The sequence below is a fragment of the Mirounga leonina genome, unplaced genomic scaffold (genome assembly GCF_011800145.1).
Source record: "Mirounga leonina isolate KUSES-001 unplaced genomic scaffold, KU_Mleo_1.0 Mir_204, whole genome shotgun sequence".
NCBI lineage: Eukaryota > Metazoa > Chordata > Mammalia > Carnivora > Phocidae > Mirounga > Mirounga leonina.
In genome coordinates this window covers 4,744,568-4,771,080 of record NW_023270513.1, presented here as the reverse complement: position 1 = coordinate 4,771,080, position 26,513 = coordinate 4,744,568, and the positions used below count along the sequence as shown (strand labels likewise).

Here is a 26,513-nt window from a genome sequence, read left to right as displayed (position 1 = left end):
TTCACTTTGTATTACCTGGAAGTGGATTTGGGACTATTAATGTGCTTGTTTGCAGCTGTGGTCCCGTTTGTTAAGTCTGGGGTCCCGTGTGTTCCAACTCCTTCTGCACACAGCAAGGACTACTTGGGACTACTAATATGTCCTCCTACACCTTTGTATTACCTGGTAGTATTTGGAACTAAAAAGTTCTTAATGGCACCTGTGGTCCCTTCTGTTGTTACAGGATCCCAGTGTTGGCCAACTCCCTTTGTATTACAGCAGAGGGCATTGGATTGTTAATAGGCTTAACTGTAGCTGTGGTCCCTTCTGTTAGTCTAGTATCCCAAGCCTTCCAACTGCCTTTGTGTTACCTGGGAGTGTATTTGGAACCGTTAAATTGCTTAATTGCAGCTGTTGTCTCTTCTATTAGTATAGTTTCCCATGTCCTCCTATTCAATTTACATTACAACAGAGGGTCCTTGGGATTGTTAATTGCTGCTGTTGTACCTTCTGTAATTCCTGGGATCCCATCTCCTACTCTGTTTACACTACCTGGGAGGATTTTTGGGACTGTTAGAAGGCGCTACACAACTAAATCGAGCATTTTTTGTTAGTATTGTTCCCATGCCCTCCTATTTTCTTTGCATTACAACAGATGGTACTTGGGACTGTTAAAGTACTTAATTGCAGGTGTGGTCCCGACCGTTAGTCTAGGATCTCATTCCCTTCTCCCTTTACATTATTGGGAGCAGATACGGGAATGTTAACGAGCTTAATTACAGTTGTTGTCCCTTCTATTAGTCTAGTTTCCAGTCCCTTCCAACTCCCTTTGCATTACTTAGGAACAGATTTGAGACTGTAATATGCTTACTTGCAGCTGTGGACCCTTCTGTTAGTCTAGCATCCCATGCCCTCTAACTTTCTGTCCATTACAGCAGAGGATATTTGGGACTTTTAATGGGCTTAATTGCAGTCCTGATCCCTTTTGTTAACCTAGGATCCTATGTCCTCCAACTCACTTTGCATTACCTGAGGATGTATTTGGGACTGTTTAAATGCTCAGTTGGAGCTGTGGTCCCTTTTGTGTGTCTAGTTTCCCATGCCCTCCTACTCTTTTGCATTATAGCAGTGGGTACTTGGGGCTGTTAAAGTACTTAACACTTAAAGTGTAGTCACTTTTGTTGGTTTAGGATCCCATCCGCTTCTACTCCCTTTACATTACCTGGGAGGACTTTGGGGATCGTTAAAGTGCTCATTTGCACCTGTGGTGCCCTCTGTTCGTCTAGGATCCGATGCCCTCTAACTCCCTTTGCTGTATTACAGCACGTGGTACTTGGGACTGTTACTGTGCTTAAATACAGGTGTGGTCCATTTTGCTAGTCATGACCACCTCCTCCCTTTATATTACCTGGGAGCAGATCTCGTACTGAAAGGTGCTTAATTGCAGCCGTGTTCCCTTCTGTTAGTTTAGGATTCTACACCTCCAACTCTGCATTACAGCAGAGAATACTTGGGCCTGTCAAATGCTCACAGCTGTGGTACCTTCTGTCTTGTAGGAACCCATGCCCACCAACTCCCTTTACATTATCTGGGAGTATATTTGGGGAGGATAAAGTGCTTAATTTTAGCAGTGGTTCCCTTTGTTAGTATATTTTCCCATGCCCTCCTACTGTCTTTGCATTATAGCAGAGGGTACTTGGGACTGTGAATGTGCTTAAATGCAGTTGTGGTCCCTCTTGTTAGTCTAGGGTCCCATGCCCTCTCACTCCTTTTACATTACCTCAGAAGATACTTGGGACTATTAAGGTGTATCCCATTCACTCACACCCTGTTAACGTTACAGTAGGGGTTTGCTGAAAACCAAGGCCCCCCCTTTTTTTGCATTGTTAATGTGCATAATTGTATTTGTTCCTTTTTCTCTGCAGTAGATAAGATTTCACTAATTTCCCATGTATTCAGTAGTGGATGCACTTTATTTAAGACCTTTGTACTAGGATAAAGTGAACCATAGTAATTGACCACACTATGTCTTTCATTTAAGTCCTCTGTACTCTCTTGGAATTAATTACCTCAGTTACTTTTTTCCAGGACTATTTGTGTGCAAAATTCCAATGATTATGGTCCTTCTCTTTAAACTAATTTCCCACCTTTTTTATATTACATCAGGGGATGCTAGTATCTTAAAGTTCTTTTCTTGGGACTCTTAATGTGCATGTGCCCTCTTAATAAGCTAATATCCTTACTTCTTAGTATTATATGGGGGTACTGACCTACAGCCTTTCTGTTGGACAGTTAAGCCAAATTGCACTGGGATCCCACCCCCATAACACCTTCTCTGTGTCAGGGGTGCTGACCAACTATGACTGCTTCTCCTGTGCAGTTTAAATGTGCATAATTAGAGCAATCCATGCTCCCTTATGTTAGAGTAAGATCTCATTTCTTTGCCCAATTTACATTATTCCAGGGGCTTCTGACTAGCCAAGATTCACGCCCTTGGACTGTTTGTGCATACTTAACATTTGCTCTTATACCTGTACACCAGGTAAGCATCCTCCCCATACTATTTATATTCTAGCAGGAGGTGCCTACTACTCAAGATATTACACACTAATGCAGTTAAATGTGCACAACCTTGTTGTTTTGTACACACTCAGTTGTCCACAACTGTGCCTAAGTTCAGAACTTTGCACTTACTGAAACAGAGGTGACTGATCACATTAAAGCCTTTCTCTTGGGACTGTGGATGTGTGTAGTTTCAGTTGTCCACTGTTCTTTGAGTTAACTTGGGTCCCTGACTCTTCAGAACCTCTAAGCTTTACTGCATGGGATACTGTCAATTTAAGTCCTCTTTCTCAAACTGTTAATGTGCATAATGACAATTAAATTAGGATTCTTACCCTTCACACTGCCTTTGAAGTACTGCAGGAAATTCTGACTCATAAGGTCCCATTTCTTGGCCTGTTAAGATGTATGATTGTATTTGTCTGGGTTCCTGTGTACTAGAGAAGAACACCTCTCCCCACTCCCTCTTATCTATTATCTATTACGCAGGGAGTGCCCCCTCTACAAGGCTGTTACACTTGAGCAGTCAAGGAACACAATTGTAATTGACCACAACCATGCACCATGGATATTAATGTGCACAATTGCACATGGCTCATCCCATTTGAATAAGGTACTACCCTCTCAGACCCCTTTTGTAGTATAGCAGGGGTACTGATCACTAAGGCCTTTATTCATGGCCTGTGGTTATGCGTAATTGCATTTGCACATGTTTCTGTACACTGAATTAAGGACACCCCTCTCCCCACTCCCTTTACCTTTTAGCAGGGAGTGCCCATTACTTTAAGATCCTTATATTTGTACAAGGTACATGGTTTTAATTAACCATACCATATCCCTTAGGCATTAATGTACATAATTGCAGCTTAGTTCGTCCTACCCTGTTGTATGTCATTGCAGTATACCAAGGTTGCTGACCCCTAACTTGTCCTGTTAATGTGCGTAATTGCATTTGTCTGGGTTCTTAGGCACTAGATGAGGAGACACCACCCACCCCTACTTCTAAGCCTTCCAGTAGGTGGTGCCCATTGCTAAGACATTTACATTTGGATAGTTAATGCGCAGAATTGTAGTTTTCCACAACCCTGTCACTTCCAAAACTATCATACCTCCTTTGCACTGCTGCAGGGGATACTCTTTTCTCCCAAAGGTCCTTGTAGCAAACCGCTAACATTCATAATTGAAATTGTTCTCTTGTCTTCAGTAGACTAAGGTCCTATACCCTCACCTTCCCTTTGCAATACAGCAGAGTGTGCTGATGAACTAAGGCCCTCTTTTGGACTGTTAGTACGTGCAATTGCATTTTTTCCTGTTTTATGTACTCAATAAGGACCCTACCTACTTCCTTAGCATGTTTAGCAGGTAGTGTCCACTATTTAAAACTCTTTCACTTGGAAAGTTCATGTGTATAAATGCAGTTTGCTAAGCATGCCTTATACTAGAACCCCTGTACCCTCTTTGCTTTGGAGTAAGGAGATGCTATTTACCTAATGCCCTTTCTTTTGGACTTTAATGTGTATAATTGCAATTGTCCATCTTTTCTGTTGGACTAGGATTGCATCCCCTCAAACTCCCTTTGCATCAGGGGCATGTTAACCATAAATGAGCTCTTCCTGAGAGTATTAATATACATACTTGTATTTGTTTGTGGATTTGTGCAGTGTGAAAGGATGCTTTATGCCCCTACCATTGCCTTTGGATTGCTGCTGAGGACTGCTATCATGACCTCAGCTCTTGGACAATTAATATGCCCCACTAGCAATGATGGGACCTATGTACTCCCTTTGTATACATCAGGGGTACTGACTAAGGTCCCTTTCTTGGACAGTCAATGGGCAATTATCTATGTTCCCTTCTGTTAGATTTAGGATAACATTCCCTTAAACCCCCTTTGCATTACTATAGTAATTACTATACTATTATACTTTGTGCTGACCACACAAAACTTCTCCTGGGACTGTTAATGGGCACAATGGCAATTAGCAATGAGTTTTTCCTCCCTGGCCTTGTTAGGCAAACATTCCCAGCCCCAATTTTGCATGACATAATTTAAGTATAAACATTGCAGTATGCTGTGAACTTGTCTATCAAATAGCAACCCATACTCCCTCTCCTTTTGTATTGCTCCTATCTATAAAATTCCAAGTAGTCATGGTCTTCCCCTTATCCTCCCTCTTCCCAACCCGTGCTCACCCTTGGACCCTTCCTATGGACCTTTGTCACAGTTTCAGGTGTTCATCTATTCAGCCATTAAATAAGATTGTCCCTCCCCCCCCCCCTTTGCATTATTGCTGGGGAATGTTGACTGGGCAAGGCCCTTGCTCTTGGACTTAAAACATTAACAATCCCTGTGTCATTGCCTTACCCACTTTATATTGCTGTAATGCCTCAGTTGTACTTTCCTTAGTCCCACCCATCGGACATGGACCCCTCCACTTCTTTGCATTGCATTGCTGACTACCCAAAGTCCCTTCTGTGTTATTGACACAGTACTGATTGTCCCATTTTCTCGCTCATCAGCCCACGATTTTCCTACCACTTTGATGTCAAGTGTGCAGTATTGACTACCAAAAGCAGACCTGAATTAAGTGGATGGGCCTTCACTCCTTTTTCTGCATTTGTTAGTGATCCAATTCCAGTTGTCACATTCTGGGACAGGAACCGTCCCTACCCACCTTTGTTACTGCTTTACTGAGCAAAATGCTCAAGGCAAGTCAGGCCTAGAAAGCCGGATTGCTGCCCTTTATTATGGATTTTCAATATAAGTATCAGTTGAAAATTGTCTCCCCAGGAAGAAAGGTTAGCACCATCTGTGCATTCTTCCTTCCAGAGCAGATTGCCTGGCCAAGAATCTCTCTTCCCCTCTTGTAAAATCCTAGTGTACAGTGCCGGTTGCCAGGATACAAAAAAAAAATGCTGTTTGCAAGATGGAATTGTAAACCTGGTCATTTAATTTTTGAAGTCCAAAAACCCATTTATACTATGTACCTGATGACCAGTGTCTCTCATTTTACTATGGGTGGTGGGTCTGTGGATAGACCACTGTGAATCTTGCTATTTTCGTATTCCCAAGAGTTCTAGAGCAGAACTCTTCAGACACATATCTTTGGGCTCTACCACCATTTTAAAACCATTCTTTATTCGGGCTTTACCACCGTTCACTTTTAGAAAAACTACCTAAACTTTCTAATCCTTAAATTTCTTCATCTGGATCATCAACCACACTTATTTCAAGAAGATTGCTGTAAAAGAATGAACTGAGAGAACATATGCTGAGGCACTTTGGAAAACCATAGTTCACTTTACCTGATTAATCTATTACATAAATAAAATGCACCCTGTTTAATTCTGCTAATTTAAAGTAGCCTGAAGCACTACACTGAAGTGAGGACTTAGAAATGATGGGACCAATTTCCCTGTTTTATATTAAAGGAAAAATAAGCCAAGATCTAGTCATTCTTCTGGACATAAATTTTCAACAGTGAGATAGCTTCCTGGTAAAATGAATAATATCCTAGCCTCTAGTGTGCAGGGTGTGGCAGAGAAGTATCTAATATGGAACTGCTGAAGCAAATAACTAGTCCTCACAACAGCAGTTCTTTGTAATCACTGAAAAAGGATACTATTCCTCTAACAAGGATGTCAAAAGATCGGCCCAGCTCAGGGTGCAGTATGCACTACTAGCTCCTTGGACCGCTGTAAGAAGAGTCTCTGGCTCTTTAGAATACTGTAAGTACTACTTTGTAGTTATTAAGTAATCTTTTCCCTGTTCTATTTTCATTCTCTTAAATGATACCTGTAGAAAAGTCAGAGGGTCCTGTAAGTCTCCTTCCCTGTTCCTACCTCATCTGCAATTATATATATATACATATATATATCACCATATGAGTTAACCAACAGAAATACTGTATACCCCGCCCTATGCTGGGTTACACCAAAGTGAGGGGTAGAAATGATGTGGTCCTCTATAACCTCATTCCTGTGATGTATTGCCGAGGAGCTAATATAAGCACACTTGAAATACCTTTAGGAAATGATAATCAAGTGCTGCATTGTGTGAATTATAAGTTACAGAATTTTAAAAAGGGAGCCCACTAGGGTTTGAAGTTAGTTGGATAAACTTAAAGAGGGAAGTGGGTTTACTTTTTCGCTTTGGTCCAGGATATGATTTAATATTGCAGCCATAGGTATAGTCCAGTTGGTTTATTTTAATGTAATTTGGTTTTTACCTCTTTTGGAAGTATGAAAAGTGATTAAAGAGATAAGGCCTAGCTACTGTGTTTGGCTATATGCCAAGGCTGGGAAATTGTTCATTGTTAAATCTCATTATAAGCTTGAGCTTTTCAAGGTTCAGGGATTGGGGGTATAAATATGATATATTGGCTTTTTGTGCCTTTTTATTCTATCTCTGCCACAAAACATGAGAGTAGCGATGCCTTTTTAGTTGGAGGTATTTGTGGAACCTGTTTGGCAAGAAGGCAATGGAGAAGTATAAGTTTTATAAGAAAACTATGACATTGCCCACTTTATGAAGTCAATTATACCCTTTCCCCTTCATCTTTTTATACAGATACATTGGTAAGCTAAAAAGCTTAGTGTCCCTGATGTAAAACAAACACAGAGGTCCAGCTGAAAAAAATATTAACATCATATTTGAGACTTTTTGATGCACATCCATGCATCCTGGCAGGAGCAAGAAGAACCATTTTGAGTGGCATTGCTTACTGCCCATTTTAATTCATATCCATATTTCCTCATGGCTTGTTTCCCACCAGTGCCTGAAGACATCCCCCAGTCTGACTGATTGGGGGTAGTGTAGTATACAAATGGTCCTGAGCCTTCTTGGAAATGTGGTCTATGCCATTGTTTCTCAAACTGAAGTAATTTGTCAGGATAAAATGCCTTTTAAAGGAACAAAATGTTTTGAGGAACACTGACTTAAAGTTATTTGAAATGTAAACGTTTTCCAGTTTTAAGATACCTTTATTAAAGATATAAATGTTTTATATAATCTATATAGGATTTAGGGATCCATGAAGATATATCCACAAACCCCCAGGGTTCTTATCACCCCAATTTGAGAAACACTGGTCTATGCTTATGAGATCTTCTATTGTTACTAATCAAATTATTCTATATTAATATACAAGTATAACTTTATTGGAATTTGTTTTAAAGGGATGAATTCTGAGCTGGTTTTGTACCTCCAGTCAAGAGGAAGGATGGATCAACTTTAAGTGGATTGAAGCCTGCACTAGACAGCGTCCAAAGGTGAATCTTGGAGTTATATTTCAATTCATTGCTTGAAATAAAGTCTTTAGCATTTGTAAAATGGGATTCTCTGCGAATGTGGGCATCTTCAAAATTGAGATAATCCTTGTGTTAATTCCACAAACTTTGTTGGGTCACACTGGAATAAATAAAACCAAAGACATGATTCTTGATAAGGAGGATCCCCAAATTAACAAATCATTATGGTATTGGGCAATTTGATGTGTACCATAAAAAATGTTGGGAAGTTCTGTGGGGCACAGAGGAAGAAGAGTGGAAGAAACATCCTTAATGAACAAAGTGGCAAGGGGAAAATGAAAAGTGTGACTAGGGAGCACCCTGGTCAGTTTACTCGGGATATATAAGCTGAGGGTCTACAGACCCTACACCAGTATTTCTTGCTTTTTGCAAATGCATTTTAATGAAGCACATAATTTCTTAAATAGAGTGAATCACTTTTTTAAAAAGATTTATTTATTCCAGAGAGAGAGAGAAAGAATGTGAGGTTGGGGAGGGGCAGAGGGAGGAGGAGAAACTCAGACAGACTCCATTCTGAGCATAGAGCTTGATGTGGGGCTCAATCCCACCACCATGAGATCACCACCTGAGTTGGATGCTTAACTGACTGTGTCACCCAGGTTCCCCGGAATGAGTCACTATTTTTTTCATGGGTTTGGGGGCAGAAGGAATGAGATGCTGGCAAAATTATGAAAAAGTTCTGAACTGGGAATAAGAACACCTGACCTTTGGTTCTGTCTCTAACCTTAGATCAAATCACCATCCATCTCAACTTCAGTGTCTAGGGATGGCTGATGAATTAAGACAGAGACTTGAATTGAGTATCTCAATCTTTAAAAATGACATTTTGTCATTTGGAAAATTGAAGGCACTTAAGTTTCTTTCTTTCTTTCTTTCTTTTTTTCTTTCTTTTTTTTTTTTTTTTGCATTTCCCTACATGGTTATTGTGTTTTCCTTTCTGACTTTCTTCCTTAGAGAACCTTAATATACAGGATTGGAAGAAGTTTTCTGACCCTGGTTTTGTGCATCTTCTCCCATATCCCCCTTTACTTTTTCTACCTATCTTTCTGTAACTTATCTACACATTTCTCTAACAACCTCCCTAAATTGTAGGAAATCGTAAGACCTGGGGCTGCTATGATAAAGCATTCATAATTTTTCAGGATATCTGGGCCCTGGTTAGCAAATGTATACCTGCATGGGAGTTTTTGACTTAAGAATTTTAAAAGTTGATCTCTGGTGGCTGCTAAAATGTATACCTGCATGGGAGTTTTTGACTTAAGTAAAGAATTTTAAAAGTTGATCTGTTGTGGCTGCTAAGATATTCTTATTTGTGAAAGCATCCTGGGAGAATTTTTTACCAGCTTAAAGAAAGAAGAAAACTGATAGCTGAACTGAGCTAACTGTTCCCCCAAACCTTATAAATTTGGATGGTGAAGACTACTGATGTGTATGATTAAACAGAGCTAATGCCTTCTTCTGCTTCGAGTCTTACAGATTGGATTGGATGAAAACTCAATTTTCTCACTATAGTTTTGGCTATAGACAAATAGCACTTAACACTGGTGTCCCTCAAAGTCCAACTCAAGTTGGATGTCAAGTATTTGAGACTTAGCTGATCCACTGAATTTAACAAGTTTAAACTTCAGTGGCTGTGCACAGTTACATATCATTGTATTGATGGCATTGAGTTGGCTATTTTTATTGGTGATTTAGGCTTTACTTGATTTTCCTTGACCTCTCCAAATTAGAGCACTGAGACATTGAATATTAGGCTCCTTGTGCACCCTATACAAATGAGTTTGATAAAGAACTCTTTCCTTTACTATTTTGATGACTATGTTGGAAATGAGCTTTTGATTTCTTCATGTTAGGGTGAGAGATTGAAGGAAAATTTAAATTTTACTCATGCTAGATTTCTTAGATGATGGATAGACTTAAAGAATTATTTTGTTTGACCAACTGGAATGCTATTCTTCTAGTTTCCCTAGAAATATTAGAAGCTATACAATAGACCCAGTACCTTCTTATTGCATAAAATATGTAATTGAATGCTTGTAACAGTTTCAAAATAGGGATATGGCTGGGAGATCAGTGTACATTACGGGGTTTCATTATAAGATGTCTAAGTTACCTTATCCATAGCTCTGAAAACTTTTGGCATACTGTATTTTTACATTACTGGATCTAATTATAAAATATCTAGGTGACTTTAATCAATAGCTTTGAAAACTTTGGCATACTGTATTTTATGTTTGTTAGTATGCTTGCTGCTGTATAATATAATCGGTATGCAGTTACTCTTATGATCATTAGAGTTTTCTGGCCTTACATGTCTCCCTTGACTGAAAACTGCTATAACTGCTACCTTCATTTTATAAAATGTATTGAGTAGGTCCTTCCATATGGTCTGTGATGAACAAGAACAAGAGTTCAAGTTGCTAATTTTAATAACTTTTTGATATTATGGATTCTTGATATTTGGGCCTCATATGTTTCAACTTAAAAACTGACTACAATTAAATCCCTATAAACAGAAAAGAAAAAGCAAGTCTTTAGGCCAGATTTGCCAACAATGATGTTACGTACTGTAGCAAAATCTGGAAAACAGAATTACCAGTTCTCAGGTTCCATTTTGCTTGCTTTTTTTTTAAATTTTATTTTATTATGTTATGTTAGTCACCATACAGTACATCATTGGTTTTTTGTAGTGTTCCATGATTCATTGTTTGCGTATAACACCCAGTGCTCCATGCAATACATGCCCTTCTTAATACCCATCACCATGCTAACCCATCCCCTCGCCCCCCTCCCCTCTAAAACCCTCAGTTTGTTTCTCAGAGTCCATAGTCTCTCATGGTTCATCTCCCCCTCCGATTCCCCCTTCTTTGTTTTTCCCTTCTTTCTCCTCATGTCCTCCATGCTATTCCTTATGTTCCACAAATTAGTGAAACTATATGATAATTGACTTTCTCTACTTGACTTATTTCACTTAGCATAATCTCCTCCAGTCCCATCCATGTTAATGTGAAAGTTGGGTATTCATCCTTTCTGATGGCTGAGTAATATTCCATTGTATATATGAACCACATCTTTATCCATTTGTCTGTTGAAGGGCATCTTGGCTCTTTCCACAGTTTGGCTATTGTGGACATTGCTAAGCAAGAAAGAACAAATGTTGTAGAGGTTGTGGAGAAAGGGGAACCCTCTTAGACTGTTGGGAATGCAAGATGGTATAGCCACTTTGGAAAACAGTGTGGAGGTTCCTCAAAAAATTAAAATAGAGCTACTCTATGACCCAGCAATTGCAGTACTCAGTATTTACCCCAGAGACACAGATGTAGTGAAGAGAAAGGCCATATGCTTACTTTTTTTTGAAAAACAAAAACAAAAACAAAAAAAAACCCCAAAACCCCCTGCAATTTGTAAGCCTTCAGCATCTAGTTGGCAGATTTAAAAGAAAAAAAAACTTATTTTAGAGTATTACAGAATGGTTTTGAAGATAGTACAGAGAGAGTTCCTATATACCCCATACCCATTTTACCTTATTATTAACATTTTATAGTACTATGATACATCTGTCACAATTAGTGAACCAATATTGATACATTATTAATAACTAAGGTCCATACTTTATTTACATTTCCTTAGTTTTTCTGTAATGCTCTTTTTATGTTCCAGGATCCCATCCAGGATACTACCTTGCAGCTAGTAGTCATGTCTTCCTTAGGCTCTTAGTTATGACAGTTTCTCAGACTTTCCTTGTTTTTGATGGCCTTAACAACTTTGAGGACTAATGGTCAAGTATTCTGTAGCATGTCCCTCTATTGGGATTTGTCTGATATTCTTCTCATGACTAGACTGGGCTTGAGTTTTTGGGAAGAAGATCATAGCAGTACACTGCCACTCTTCTTTCTCGAGTACGTACTATCAGCGTGACATACCACTACTGATGTTGACTGTTATTACTTGGCTAAGGTACTGTTTGCCAAGTTCTTCCACTTAACATTTAAAATTATTTTTTTCCCCTTCCCATACTGTATTTGAAGGGAGGCCAGATGTGCTTAAAGAATGGGAAGTTATCCTCCACCTCTTTGATGGTTGAGTGTCTACATAAGTTATTTAGATTTCTTCTGCACAGGAAATGTGTCTGGTCTTCCTAAATTATGTATTTATTTGAGAATTCATTTATATCAATATCGTTTCATGAATATTTATATTCTGATAATAATTCATTACTACTTATTTTTGTTCAGATTGTTCTAGTTTTGGCCTTTGGGAGTTCTTTCAGTTGGCTCGTTGGACATAACCCCACCCTTGTGGGTTTCTTTTTTTTTGTTTGAGCACTTTCTTTCTTTGTGGCATTACCAAGATGCTCTGGGCTCATTTGTATCTTTCTTATCCCAGTCCTAGGATCTACCGTGTCTTCAAGGAGTCCTGATTCTTATTAGAGAACAGTATTAGAAATCAAGATGTGATGAGTCCTGGGTGTTATACTTAACTAATGAATCATTGAACACTACATCAAAAACTAATTATGTGGCAAACTGAACATAATTAAAAAAAAGAAACACATTTCTAAAAAAAAAAATCAAGATGTGAGTGTTATGTGTGCTCATTGCTACTGGGGTGTCATTGCTTCAACACCTGAGTTGATAAGAATGAGGAGGTATACACATGCATATTAACTCGTGCATGTATTTATTAATATTTGTATATGTAATAATCTGTATCTATTTTAAGCTAAACATGGGTTTATACAGATGTTTCCAACTCTGATCTATTACCCCAGGAATTGTTAATAGTATCCTTTGCTTATCTGTTACTTCCCACTCCCAACAACCAGGCTTGGTTGGGAGATTTTTTTTATGTTCATGTTAGGGTAGGTGAGAACACTGACAGTTGTCTCTGTGGTTGAGTTTAGGGAGAGTTTAGCTATAGGTTGATTAAAAGTTCCTGAAACTAAAAATGACTAAGAGTTCCTGATGTTTCTTTTAGTTTTGAAACTTATAATAGGTTACAGAAACAAACCTTTCTTAAGAACTAAGATCTACCCAATTTCCAAATTTGCACCTCACTTTCAGATTAAATTACTCTGATACAGTTAGGTAATCTGTTCCTTGGTTATGCATTTATTTTCTCAGTTTTTTTTTTTCTGATAATTACAGTATCTTGAGAACACTGGAGGTGGGAGGAAGGAGAAAGACGTGTTCCTATGTGAGGTAGGGGGAATCCATTTAGTGATCTCCAGCTGGTTGTCCAAAGTACCTATATCACTCAAAGAGTAGACTTATTTCTTGGCAATATGTAATCCAATTGAGATTTTCAACAGTTTAATTTTATTTGATTTTATTCAAGCTAATGTATGCTAATTTTAAAGTGTTCTGATTAATGTTACAGGTATTGCATATAGAGTAGTAACAAAATAATACAAATTTGTATTGGGCATAATTTTAATATTTTATGTCAAATATTTGAGATACTTTCTGAAATCTGTATAACAAGTTTGACAGTAGGGAGCTGTTGTCTCAAAGTTTTCCTTTTTTCCCTCCAAAATTTATTATGAACATCTTCAGAAAAGTTGAAAAATTTGTTCAGTGAACACCAACATGTTCCTCTCTTAGATTCTACAATTACCATTTTGCTGTAATTTGAGTAAACATTTTTTTTTTGTAATTTTGATTAAGCTTTTCCTTAAAAAAGTTCTTACGTCCCTTTGAGTTCATGGAAATAATTTTTAAGCTAAGGGTATGAACAAAATAAGAAGAAAGTCTTTCTGCTTAGGTCTATAGTACAACTGTAAAACAGCAAATGTGCAAAATAATAGTAAATAAATGGCTACTAAAATGGGTAAATGGTACTATTACCACATTGCTTCTTTGTAGCATGGCATGTCTCCTCTTTCATGTGCTTTGTTAATGCCCTTAACCAAATTATCCTTTTCAAGCTGCAGCAAGATCTTGTTATAGCACATACCAATGCTATTTTTTTTTTCATTTGGCACAAACCTCATTTATATATTGGTTTCTTCTGTTCTTTAAGCTCTAGGCAACAAAAATAGGACCACTTGCCACCAATCTGGCACTGGAATTCTCCATTATAAGGTAGTCATCTAGATGATCTAGACTGTTTTCATGGTGAAATATAAAAATGTTAAAAAATTTTATAGAAACCTCCTATACCCCTGAGTGTCCTTGCCCATATCCCAGAGGCAAAAGACCTGAATTGAGAGACGACATGGATTTAAGTACCATTTGGCCACCTACTTACTAGTTGTATAACACTGATGGAGTCTCATCTTCAGGGCTTCCAGTTTCTTTATGTAAAGAATGAAAATGTCTGATTACATGATCATTAATACCCCTTTTTAGCTGTGATGCTTCTGTGACTTGGCTAGTGTTAGAGTACTTGAACCAGATGGCCAGGTATGCCACTTGGTTTTTATGTCTAAAGTATTTTGACATTTTGTTGAACTATGAGATGACAAATCAGGAATTTCAAAATTCTTGTCAATGAATATGGAACCCTAATATATGGTTCTGTACCAGTTCCAAAATGTGACCACTTTCTCTGGCCTTAGTTTCCCTTTAAGGGAGAGGGAATCTCCTTGAATATTTCATCACTATAACAACAAACAAAACTAGAAGGCTTTGATCTAAAGCAGCCATACTCAGTAAATATGGTTCAGAGCAGCTCAGAAGATCTGGGGAGACTGGAATAGTCATTTCCTTTTAGGTATCTTAACTAGGGTGTGTATAAATGAATTTGTACTTCAATCCATTAATTTAAAAATTCTTTGGGTAAATTTGCTTGTACATGGAGTGTCCATTTACTGTCATTAATGGGATTTCAGGAAGGAGCAGAATAAATATGTATAAATATGTATGAACTGCCATGTTTAACTTGGAAGTCCATATTTGGAGATAAACTATCTAATCTTAAATAAGATAAAGATGGGGAAGGATGTTGCCAAGAGATTTTGAAGCCTGTTCTGCTCATATTGAGAACATCATAGAACACTGGTTTCACTGGACATCTTATCTAGAGAGTAGAGTTGAATAACTGACCTTTCATACACTACTGTTAGAACTTGTTTGATATTGATATAAAGGTCCTTATAATAAGGGAATTCCTGATCAGGAATCTGGAAACCATACCTGCTGCTTTCCACATCATACAAAGTGCTTTCAGGATTGCAAACCTGGCTTAGACCTGCTTCAGTGAGCTCCTATCCTATTGTAAAGGTGACTAGTGAATTAGTAAAAAAGATCAAGGCAGTTGTACTTTAAGGTAGTCGTAGCAGTTGGTCTGCTACCTTGTATCTTATATTTTCAGCAAAAGGATGACCCTTAGGCCACAAATTTGGTTAGCCCTTAAGGTGGGTATATAAACCCATATAAAAATATGGGTTTGACCCATGGTTTTCTTTTATTTTTCTGCACTTGCCTAATCCTTCTGTGATACTGCCAGTCCTTGCTCTTATAAGACCTTAGGGAGACCAGATAGGCTAAAGAGGAGAGACAGGACATGCCTATATCTAATACTTCAGGTTAATGCGTCCTAGTTTTTGTTTGTTTGTTTTTGAGGGTTTCTCAGCAGTTCTGGTATCCTCCTGAGCCCTGTCTTTCTTCTCAAGGACATTCAGAGCATGTGAAGCCTGAGGACTGCAAGTAGGTGTAAGCAGCTTCACATTCAGCAGATCTTTCTTTTTGAGAATCTGGATAAGCTCCAAATAATATTTAAAATGATGGCTATCAAGCCACCTGGGGAAAAAAAGGTAGTTTGGGGAGCTCATCGTTGTGGGAATTCTGTCTTTGGCTTTATAGACTTTAACTTCCTGCTGCTCTACTTTTTAAAACAGAAAATGAGTCAGTTTTTATCAATTCCTACAGTGGTTTTTTTTTTTTTTTGCATATACATATATATTTTAACATTACAGATGAGTTTGGCCTATCATTTCATTTATCCTTCTGAGTTAGGCTCCAGTGAGGTCTGTAAGGACAAGCATACTTGATCCCCATTTCATAAACAAAGAATGAGAGATGCAAAACAATAAATTACTTCCATTCACATCTCAAAGCTACTTAGCAGGAAAGACCAAACAAACCTATATCTGATTAGCAGCCCTTGAAATTATTTCCACCTTCCTTTAGCAGACTGGTAGTTAAGTGTTGTGGATTTGTTGATGCAAAGTACCAACTCAATATGTGTCAAAGCCCCGATTTGGCAGGCCCAATTCTATTGTCACTGTCATTTCCTTGTTTTAAAAAGTTGAGGGTTGGGGTACCTGGGTGGCTCAGTTGGTTAAGCCTCCGACTCTTGGTTTTGGCTCAGATCATGATCTCAGGGTTGTGAGAATGATCGAAACCTGTGTTGGGCTCCACACTGGGCATGGAGCTTGCTAAAGATTGTCTCTCTCCTCTCCCTCTGTCCCTTCCCGCCCCCCCAACCTCCCTCCTTGCTCACTTTCAAAAAAACAAAACAAAAACAAAACTTGAGGGTTTTTTAATTTGAAGAATCATAAAATTGTTGAAAGGTGGAAAAACAAAGACCCAAGGGTCTGTGTAAGCTATTTATTGGTTTCCTAGCTTTCTGTATCTTTTTTCCTTTTGCATAGATTTGCTTAACTGTTATAATAACTGGTGTTTTATATGCCTGTAACCATTCTTGACTTCTCTGAATATCCTGGGACTCTGGTGGTGCCCCATTTACATAAGAGTTCAAGAAATGTACCATGTGGATTGAGTAGAAAACAGTTTTGTTTACCTTGGCAATGCTCCAGCAACTTACTGCTTGACATGCAAGTTTTAAAAGAGGGGAATGCTATAAAAATAAAATAGAATGAGAGGCCCTCTGATTGAAGTAGATCACTCAGTTCTTAAAATACTGCTTTATAAAAGAAGCCTGAGGCAATGTGAAGAAGAATTCTTAACCCATAGGGTCAGATCACATGGGAGCTTTTCTAAGTGACTTGATTGGCTCACTTGGTTGAGAAAACTTTATTTCTACTATTTTCAACTCCTTAATTTCTTGAACTCCACTATTTTATGATGAGAATACCAGGGTATTAATAATACCCTCTAGGGAAATGCTCATCAGTGGAGACTGAAGAATAAAGCACAGTATGGGAATTTTGGTAATCAGCTCTAAATTGCTCCTGGAGATGAGGGGAGGTGCAAGGAATGGAGCTGGAATAAACAGAAGAATTTATGTGTTGCTAGGCTCGTAGCGAGGATATAGAGCACTAAATCTTCACCCCTCAATCCATCTGAAGCAAAGGGTAGACATTGTTTAATTTAACTACTAGTTGCTAATTGGGGCAGACTTTCCCAGTGTTCTGCATTTCAGTAACTTACTTTTCTTTGATCTCTTCTCCAGATCTTCCTCAGAAGAATAGGCTTGTTGCTCTATAGTGTTAGTGACCCGTTCCCTTTGACGATCCCTAGGTGGAGATGGGGCATGAGGATCCTCCAGGGGAAAAGCTCACTACCACTGGGCAACAACCCTAGGCCAGGAGGTTCTACCAAGATTCTTCCCTGGGCCCAGGGAGGAAGATGAAGTCTCAAAACAACCACCACCCATCAGAGGTGGGTAAGTTGTCTCTAAAAGCATAACTAATAGCTATTAATTCTGACCTTGTTTTATGCTGCACATAGCTTTCCACTGAGATTGTTTCCATCATTATCGACTGTGTCTGGTTTGGTAAAAATAGCTTCCTAACTAACTGTGTGTGAAATGGGTGAAAATGATGTGAAGAGAGTAGCAGGCTGCGTGAGTTAGGATATGTAGGGTGGGACTAGTGTGTGGTAGAAACTTACAGCTAAATTATTCTTTCTTTTAGGAGAACATGGGCAACAAGTGCCACATCTGTGACCTTGATCATGGGCAGATTACCATTTTGGACCCTCTGGTCCCCAGAGTCTTTCTTGAGGCCCTGTTGGGGAATTTTGACAATCATTTACATACTTCAAGATGGCTTAGGATGTCTTTGGGATAAAACACAAAACAAGCTGTTTGAGAAGATAAATAGGAATTGTATACTTGCTGATTAATGGAACCTGACCAGAAATGGCACAAAGTTTCTGTTGTCAGGTAAGAACCAGAACCTTGCATACTCTGTGTTGGTGATAAGAGAAGCTGATTGGGGGGTGCAGGTTGGGAGATGGAGGTAACCATTCAGTAAGTAGTAAACCCTAATTATACAGATTTTGTACAGATTATTCAACCAAAAGACTAAGACTGTGATTGATGGTGTTTCCAGTGACTCACTAAGTGTTATTAGGCAAGACATTTTCCTGTGATTACCATAGTTTCCTGTTTTTTTGAACAAAGAACTTGTATTAGTTTTATCTAAGGACTTAAAGGCTTCAACTTTATGTTTCTAAGCTTTGTAGAGATAGTTTTCTATAGCTCATTAATTTGAATCTTCCCATAACTCTTGCACAGTACTCAGTGAATACTTTTATATGGCATTTACATGGTTTCCCTCTCATTTTTTATAGCTCCTGATTGTTCCCTTCTTATCTGCCAAATCACTGTCTCCCAAAAGCAGTGCAGAGTGCAAGAAAGTGGAACATACCAAAGGAAGATCAACATGCCTGGCATGCTACCATTTTAGAACAGCAGAATGAAGTAAGTTGTTGGTGTTGTAATCCTGTGAGGTTCACTTTAGAGCTCATAGCTGTTTGTTGTAGGTTTGTATGGGATGAGGCATGATGGTCTAACATGGAGGGGGTGCCCAAGGTGAGATGTGAGGATAACCAGTAACCTGTATTACCAACTGGGTTCACTGAAGCAATTCAAAGATATTACAGTCTGCGTACCAGTTGTGTCTGAGTAATTGAGTCTCACCTTGTCTCTTCTTTGTCTTCACTGCATAAATGCTTTGCCACTCTTAGAGGCCTAAACTGTGGAAGCCTAAAACAAAAAGAGGGTTTTTTTGTTTTTTGTTTTTCCTGAAAGAGTGGCTCTTTCTCACCTCCTCTTGTGAAAGAAACTATCTGCAGTTAAGATTTAGTGTTAAAGGAAGCCCAGTCCATGAAGCTGCCATTATAGTTGTGAAGCATGTGAAAATGAAGTTAGTTTTTTAAAGGATGGAGAAAAACGAAGATATAAAGTGAGGTGATTGACTAGATGCTCTCTAAGGGCCCTTTATTATAATATTCATACATGTGTGGCATCTTGTTTGGCTCTTTTGGAAATCCTTGTAAACAGTTGAAGCAGAATATTAAAAGTATACATTCTGTGTTTAAATCTTCTGCCACTCATTAGGTGTATGGCCTTTGTTAATTTAGAGTTTTTGGTTAGACTTGTAGGTGACAGTTAAGTGAAATCATGTATGTAAAGTGTTCAGTACAGTGTTTGGCCCATGGTAAGTAAAAGGTAACCCAAGAAGTTTTATAAGTTCATTTGGCACAATACAAGTGACCACAAATACCATCTAATGGCAGGCAGAGTTGGCATATTTTGGTTCTATGTAAGAAATTTGTAAGGTAAAAGTTTATAAATAGGAAACATCTAAGTTGGTGGTTGTTATTATAATTATTATTGTTAGTAATATAAGTAGTATTGGTACTAATAATAGCTAATTGTAACTATTAATGTACTTTTTGTTTTTCTTTTGTTGTCTTCTTTTTGTGATGCTTCTCATATGCCTTTTGTGCCCCGTACTGTATCTTGTCTTTACTTATCCTCTTCCTCTGAATGTCTGCCTTTGCTTATCTCTTTCACTCATAAGTGTGTATGTCTTTGCTTGTCTATTTCTTTCTTGAATCTCTTTGGTTGTCTTTCTCTGTCTAAAGTGTGTCTTAGCCATCCCATGATTCTCTTGCTAGTTTCTTCTCTGTATCTTTGTCTCATTTTGTTTTTTGTTCCTAAGAGTGGTCTGTGCCTTGTCTTAGATGTCTCTCTCTAGTTTTGTTGTTGTTGTTGTTGTTGTTACTGATTCTCTTTACTCTCCTAGAACTGGCTCTTCTTTCACTGTTCTTCCCTTTTTGTCTCTGAGTCACATGCTGTGTGCTTTTTGTTCATTTCTTGTTCTGCCTATACCTCTCTTCTTTTACTGCTGTGAACTCTTGATTGTTCGTCTTCCCTTCCCCTTGTTGTTGGTTTGACGTTTCACCTTTTTCTCATTCTGGCTTCCCTTCTGCTTTTTCTACTCATTATCTCACATTTCTCTTTTCTATATATTTGTTCTGCCTCTCTTGGCCATTTTCTGTCTTTTTTTCCCCTGCTAAGTGTCTCTTTGTTCTTTGTGATTTTCCATTTCAGCATTCATCTCTGTTCTTTGTGATTTACTATTTCAGCATTCATCTCTGTTCTTTGTGATTTACTATTTCAGCATTCATCTCTGTTCTTTGTGATTTACCATTTCAGCATTCATCTCTGTTCTCTTGTTTCTTCTCTGCTTTTCCCCTTCTGCTTACCTTTGAGTATTTCAGTCTCTGTATGTGTCTGTGTTCCCCCCCTTTGACTTTATGCAGTCCTCTCTCCTTGCATATTTTTGTGCATCTGTGTGGTCATGTGTGTGTGTTTGTAACAAAGGGGTTTCCTAACCCCTTCCCAATAGGTGCAGAGTGCCAGCTATCAAAATCATGCAGAGCTGTTCGTTATGCCAGGACACCTTGTGAGATGATCTAAGACCTATGATAGACAGAAGGTGGAAGACCCAGAATGGATAGAAGGCCCAATGGTTTGAGACTTGAGACCTGAGGACAAACATGGAAAACCTGTGTTTCAAGATAGATGGAATCCTCAGACTTGAGACCAACAAAGCCCTGACAGCTATGATGTAAAAAGGTGGCTCTTGTTGGAGAGAAGACCTGACTGAGTTGGATGGAAAGTTCAAATCTTGAGTTAGAAGTCCAAAGACCCAGAGTGGGAGACTGTAGGCCTAAGTGTGGGGACCCATGGAAGGCTTGAGACCTAAGACACAAGGTCTAAGACTTGAGATAAAAACCTAAGATCCAGGATGGAAGGCCCCAGACACACAAAAAGACCCAGGACTCCTGCCTGTCTAAATGGACAGAAGGCCGAAGAGAGAAAGATGTCTCAAGGCTAAATTAGGTGGGAAGCTGGAAGCCCATGACACAGCATCTGGGAAGAATAGAAGCCCCAAGACCAAAGGAAATCCCAAGATGAAAACACTAAACCCCAGCTTCTTTCTATTGCTACCCACCCTACCCCTTGACATTTTCAGTTCTCCCTTTCCAGTTCTTATGTTTTCATTTAAGCCCACTTCTTTTGAGGAGCCCTTTTTGATGTTGCTATTACCTTAGGAAACGTATCTTTAGATTGGCAATATTATGTGTGGGCCAGTCTTAAGCCAAATTTTATCACAGTTTTGAGCCATTTATTGTTTATTTTTTAAATTTCCATTTCTCTTCACCTCTGCTCCTTGAGAGACACATATAGGTAACATTGTATTTCAGTCCTCCCTTTTCCTTAGAAGCTCTAGCCTGATGAGCAAAGGCAAGCGTCAGGCTGTTGGGGGAAAAAAAGTGCAGGCTATCTAGAGGAAATGTGAAGAGATGTTCCAGGCCAATGAGAAGAATTAGACAAGAAATACCCAGATATGCCATCCTGTTGAGAAGCACCAGCCTGCAACACCTTTCTTCTTTGAGCTTGGGTGAGCAGGATTCTTGGGGTTTGGGATTCCTAGTAATGGTTAAAAAATGAATGATTGGGCCTGGGATGGGGTGAGGCTCCAAAGAGACAGTTTGAACTCCCTGCTTATAGTAGTGGCCTAATAATTTGGTAGATTGTGCTAGCATTGCTCCTGGGTTTAACACCCACCTCTAGGCTTAAAGGTGAGAGAACTTGGGAATATTAGCAGGTTTAATCCTTTCCTTGATTTTCCCCCCTTACCACGAGGGCAGATAATTTAAATAACTGAGAATATACGTGAAAGCACTGTAAAGCACAGAAAAAACAAGGCATTCTCATTAATAGTATATTGGCAGCCATGCACAGCTAACATTTAAAGTGCACTGTCAGTTGTGAAGCATTATGTAAATCAGGAGTCATCACGCACTTTCCATAAAGGGTCAGATGGTAAATATTTTAGGTTTTGTGGGCCATATGGTCTCTGACACATTTTTTTCCTTTACAACCCTTTAAAAAGGAAAAACTATTCTTAGCTGGTGAACCAAGTAGATTTAGTCTGGGGGCCATAGTTTTTATCACCCCTGATGTAAATACCAGGGACTATGTGCTGAATAATAATATTTCTGTATGCCTGTCCCTGTGTACTAAGGATGCAATATTTATTTATGATCACATCCAGGTAACTTGAAGAAAAATATGTGAATGTGCTTTGTAAACTATAAAGCACTTAAAGATTTATGAGTTTCAGAGTTGATGAATGAATATTGATTACATAGTATCTATATTCTAAAAGAAGCCTGAATAAAGTACTTTGTCAAAAGTATATAATACTATGCAGATACTAGGAATTGTTTGAAAAATGAATAACTCCTATATTTTTGGCTATCGTGTTTCTGCTGCTCTGGTAATTTTTAGGTAAAAATATAGTATTCCAGGTAGCAGAGAAGCAAACACATGGAAACTGCTTTGAAACCATAAAATATACTGCAAGCACAGGGTATTAAACTATTGTGAGCCCTTAAAATGTGCCGCATACCATGGTAGGTGCTACAGATGTCAAAGGGAAAAGAAGTGTTCTCATTATGGAATTAAAAATTTCAGAGTATGAGGTGCATGTTAACGTGCTTTATATACTAAAGCACTATATAAAAGCCAGTGGGTTACATGTTTATGAATGGATGAATATTAATTGCCTTTTATGGGCCCGGTACTGTTCGGGTACTGTGAAATCTAAAATAATGCTCCCATGTAATAAGAGGGAGGTTTATGTCCTAGACTATTTAGATATAAGGAATTAGATATTGCTTGTTTTAATCAAGACTTTACTGGTCATGTCAAATTAAATGATCAGTATGTTTTCCCAGGTGACGGGAAAATGTAATGATTGAGATTGCCCTTGCACTTTCTAAAGTGCTCTATAAATATAGGACATTATCTATTTTCTGTGTGAATAAAACTTTCTGTGAGATAGGCATTTTCTGTACAAAATTCTCATTGTGTGCTTGACTATGATGAAGGTAGTATAAACAGACAAACTGAGGGTTTAAATACTTGTTGAATGAATGAATATCATCAGTTGCTCACTAGGTAAACTCACTATTATAGGCACTAAAGAGATAGACTTATCATTTCATTGTGCTTACAGCTGAGAATAAGGCAATACATGTGTAGTATTTTGGAAACTCTAAAGCACCTTGTAAGTTTAACTACTTATTTTCTAATTTGGTGCTGAGTACTAGGCTTATAAAATTATATTGCAGTCGTCATTATACTATGAAAAAAGTTGAAAAATTTTTGAGGAAAAATTACCTCTTGAACACTCTGAATGTAATATATAAAGGATTAAATATCTGATAAATATAAAACTGGATAAAAATTGTCTATTATGTGCCAATCTCATAAGTCATTGGCGATGTGAAATTAGACCATCTTTATTGTGTCCTGGGTAGCAGCAGATAATGTATAAAATCAATTTATAAGTCTTATACTGCCAAAACAATATCTGCTGAGTGAACATTGATTATTTACTCTCTTTTATCCCCAGAGATAGCAAGTGGGGATGCAAAAATTCGTTATCAGAGGTGTGCAAATTTACAGAGCCTACTGTTCTATACAGATATAAGGAAATAATTTGGCTTAATGAATGATTACTGGTTACTTTCTATGAGGCTCAGAACTGTCCATGCCCTACGATACGAAAATGATTTTATCCTTATGGGGTGTTCATTGGAGGAAATAAGCAAATAGGTGGGAGATCCAGACTAAAAGTTACTTAAGCACTGCAAAGCTTATTTAATAAAAACATGGGGAAAATGGAATTGTGCCAGGCAGTATGCTAAATGCTGACCTCTGTGGAAAGATAAAATCTGAATCAGAGGTGTACTTGCTCCCTGACCTGGCTGAAGAGATGGGAAATATTTTTAAAAAGCAAGGTGTTACAGTTCTCTCAGTCTTTAAAATGCTGAATGCTGAAGGGGGAAGTGAATTCAGTCCACCCTGGTCTGGCTTGAGTCATTAAAGGAGTAAAAATAAATGACTCAGGAGTAAAAAGCAAATGGCTTTGTTTTTAGATTCATTTGAGATGAAAGACATCGTTCTAGGTCCTAAGAGAAGTGAAATGGGCCAAGTCTAAAGGTCATTAGAATACAGATTATGGATGAAGATAAGAAAATACTGAGTTTTGAGCAAATATTTGAGTGCCTGTTCTCCGGAACGTATTATGCTAGAAAAATTAGTTAAGTGGGTCTGGTCCAGAAAATGCACATTGACATGCCTTGGAGATTAAAAAAAAAATAGAAAAATAAGGCATGGTTCTTTTAATATTAAACGAAGACATTATTTATAGTTCTAGAAAGTCCCAGTGTCACTTGCTCATTGATCTAGTTTGAAGCCCGAAGACTGATACAAGGGCGCTTAGGACTTGTCCTTTTATTCGTTACTTTAATACTCTGTTTTTATTATAGATGAATGATTTAAGATGAGAATTAAGATGAAATAACTGGTTTTAAAAATATTTGCTCATTGACCTGGCTTAGAGCCAGGAAGCCACTTGAGCAGATTTTTTCCCTACATTTTCCATATTTTGTAAAAATTTATTTACCCTGAATAAAGTACTGTTCTCAAATGCTGAGAATTAAGAAATAAAAGTCCTAGACCAAAATGTAATTTAATCTCAATAGTCTATGGTGGAAACACAAGAACAAATTTAATAAGAGACTGCAGTTCTTTTATTACTTGAATAAATGTTATTGAGCAGCTAGGATATTAAGACACTAAGAACAAGTGACCACCTTCTCTTTGGCATGTTTTGTAAAGTGGGAATAAGAGAGGGCTTTCTATTAATTCATACTAATACTGAAGGTGATGTTAAATTGGAACAGATCTGGTATAAAATGCACTTAGTTTATCTTGGAGATGCAATAAAACAAAACAACACAGAAAATGGAATGAAATTCTTCCTTAAATGGAAGTGTCTATTTAAAGGTATTCTGTTGCTAGACAGAAAACAAAAAAGATCATGACTGAAAGAAACTGATTTTTTATTAGCTTGGAGACTAGGATATAAGAGGTTACTGTTCATTTCTGCATTCTACAAGTATGTTTGAGTGCCTATTATGTATAAGGTTTTTTGCTATGTTCCCAGTTCTCCTCAGAGACACGAAGAAATGAATGCTTTCCTATAGAACTTTTAAAACTTTCCTTTTGGTCTGTTTTCTGATTAGGGGCATGGCTTAGTCCCTTAATAATGTTGTAGGTTTTAATTCCTGTTCTGTATTTCTTCTACCACTCTGGCCACTACAGTAAGCAGGGTTTTCTATTGAGCTAGCTCTTTAAGTGTGAGGAACTTTCCTTATAGTAGAATTACTTTATTTTTCTTGGCCCATTCCTCAGAAAAAATGGCTGTGACCACTGCTAGGCAGAAGGAGGGATGAGAAACAACTAATTCCCAAACCCCAGTCTCATTGGTACCAGCCTTGGGGAAACACTCATACCCAAGCCACAGTTGGTTTTGAAACACATTTATCAGTTTTATTTGCTTTTAATTCTTTACATTTTACATTCTGACAAATATACACTGCCTAAATCTCTTTTAAGAACAATCTTCAGATGGTACATAACATAATGGGAGAGACATGATTTCTCTTTTGCAACAGCTTTGCAACTTAATCTTTAGAAATCTCACCATCAAAACATGTTCAAGAAAGGATCTCTTATAGTGGAATTATGTCAGTGAATAAAAATAGCTTAATTTTACCATATTTAAAATTATAAAATAATAGAAATTGGAACTAATTGGCAAAAATTGGAGGTAAACAATAAAAAAATCCTCAATCTAGCGCCCAACTGGGCTTTGACCTTTTCTATTTTTAAATCACTCACAGAGGGTGGGATTAGGAGGAAGAGTGAAAGAGAAGGTCAAACCAGTTTTAAGGGCAGCCTGCTTGTGTTTTGGATTGGTTTTAAGAGCATTACTACCTCCAAATCAAACTAGGGGATTGCTTTTTTTAGTTTAATGCAATTCCAATAACTGGCCATTGTTGAGATGAAGACACAGTAGTTTTTGAGAAACAATTTTGGACTAAATGTTTATCAACTAAATACTAATGTTTGGCTTTTAATATGTGGTATCAGCTAGATTCTGTAACACTCTTATTTTCAGGTTGGGGTCGGGGATTACATTACTGGAAATTGGAAAGGAGAAAGTAACTAAAAGCCTTCCTTTCACAGTTTCTGGCATCTTAAGACTACTGCTACTGATAAGAATAAGAACATGCTGTCATCTGATTTTTATGGCATAAATGAAATTGTGGACAAATCCGTTTTTAAAGAAAATGGCTTCGTCTCTACCTTTCTACCTAAAAAGGAATCTCTGTCAAATGCTCCGATAAATGGGAAGATACACTTGGACTTGTGAACTGATGTGAAATGCAGAATTTTTTAGCTTTGAGTGTTTTGAAGATTGAAAAATCTTGCTCAGCATGGGTGACCACAAAAACAATCTAAAGCCATCTACATGTCACAACTGAGAGAAATTGGGGAATGTTGTCTAATGTCAAATAAAATGTACTGTTTTGAAA

The 26,513-nt window shown here is 37.9% G+C and overlaps 1 long non-coding RNA gene across 5 annotated transcripts in view; it reads left to right on the top strand.

The window, feature by feature from the left end:
• The window catches only part of LOC118026035, a 33,159-nt gene extending 6,646 nt beyond the window's left edge, over nucleotides 1–26,513 (top strand). Inside the window, exons 1-7 of one of the 5 annotated variants that reach the window (XR_004683446.1) lie at nucleotides 7–6,270; nucleotides 7,720–7,812; nucleotides 17,209–17,421; nucleotides 17,672–17,922; nucleotides 18,333–18,462; nucleotides 19,568–21,457; nucleotides 26,164–26,513. This is a non-coding gene — a long non-coding RNA (uncharacterized LOC118026035). Of the gene's footprint in view, nucleotides 1–6; nucleotides 6,271–7,719; nucleotides 7,813–17,208; nucleotides 17,422–17,671; nucleotides 17,923–18,332; nucleotides 18,463–19,567 lie in introns of those variants that run through there. The other 4 variants (XR_004683445.1, XR_004683447.1, XR_004683444.1 and 1 more) reach the window with 4 other exon arrangements.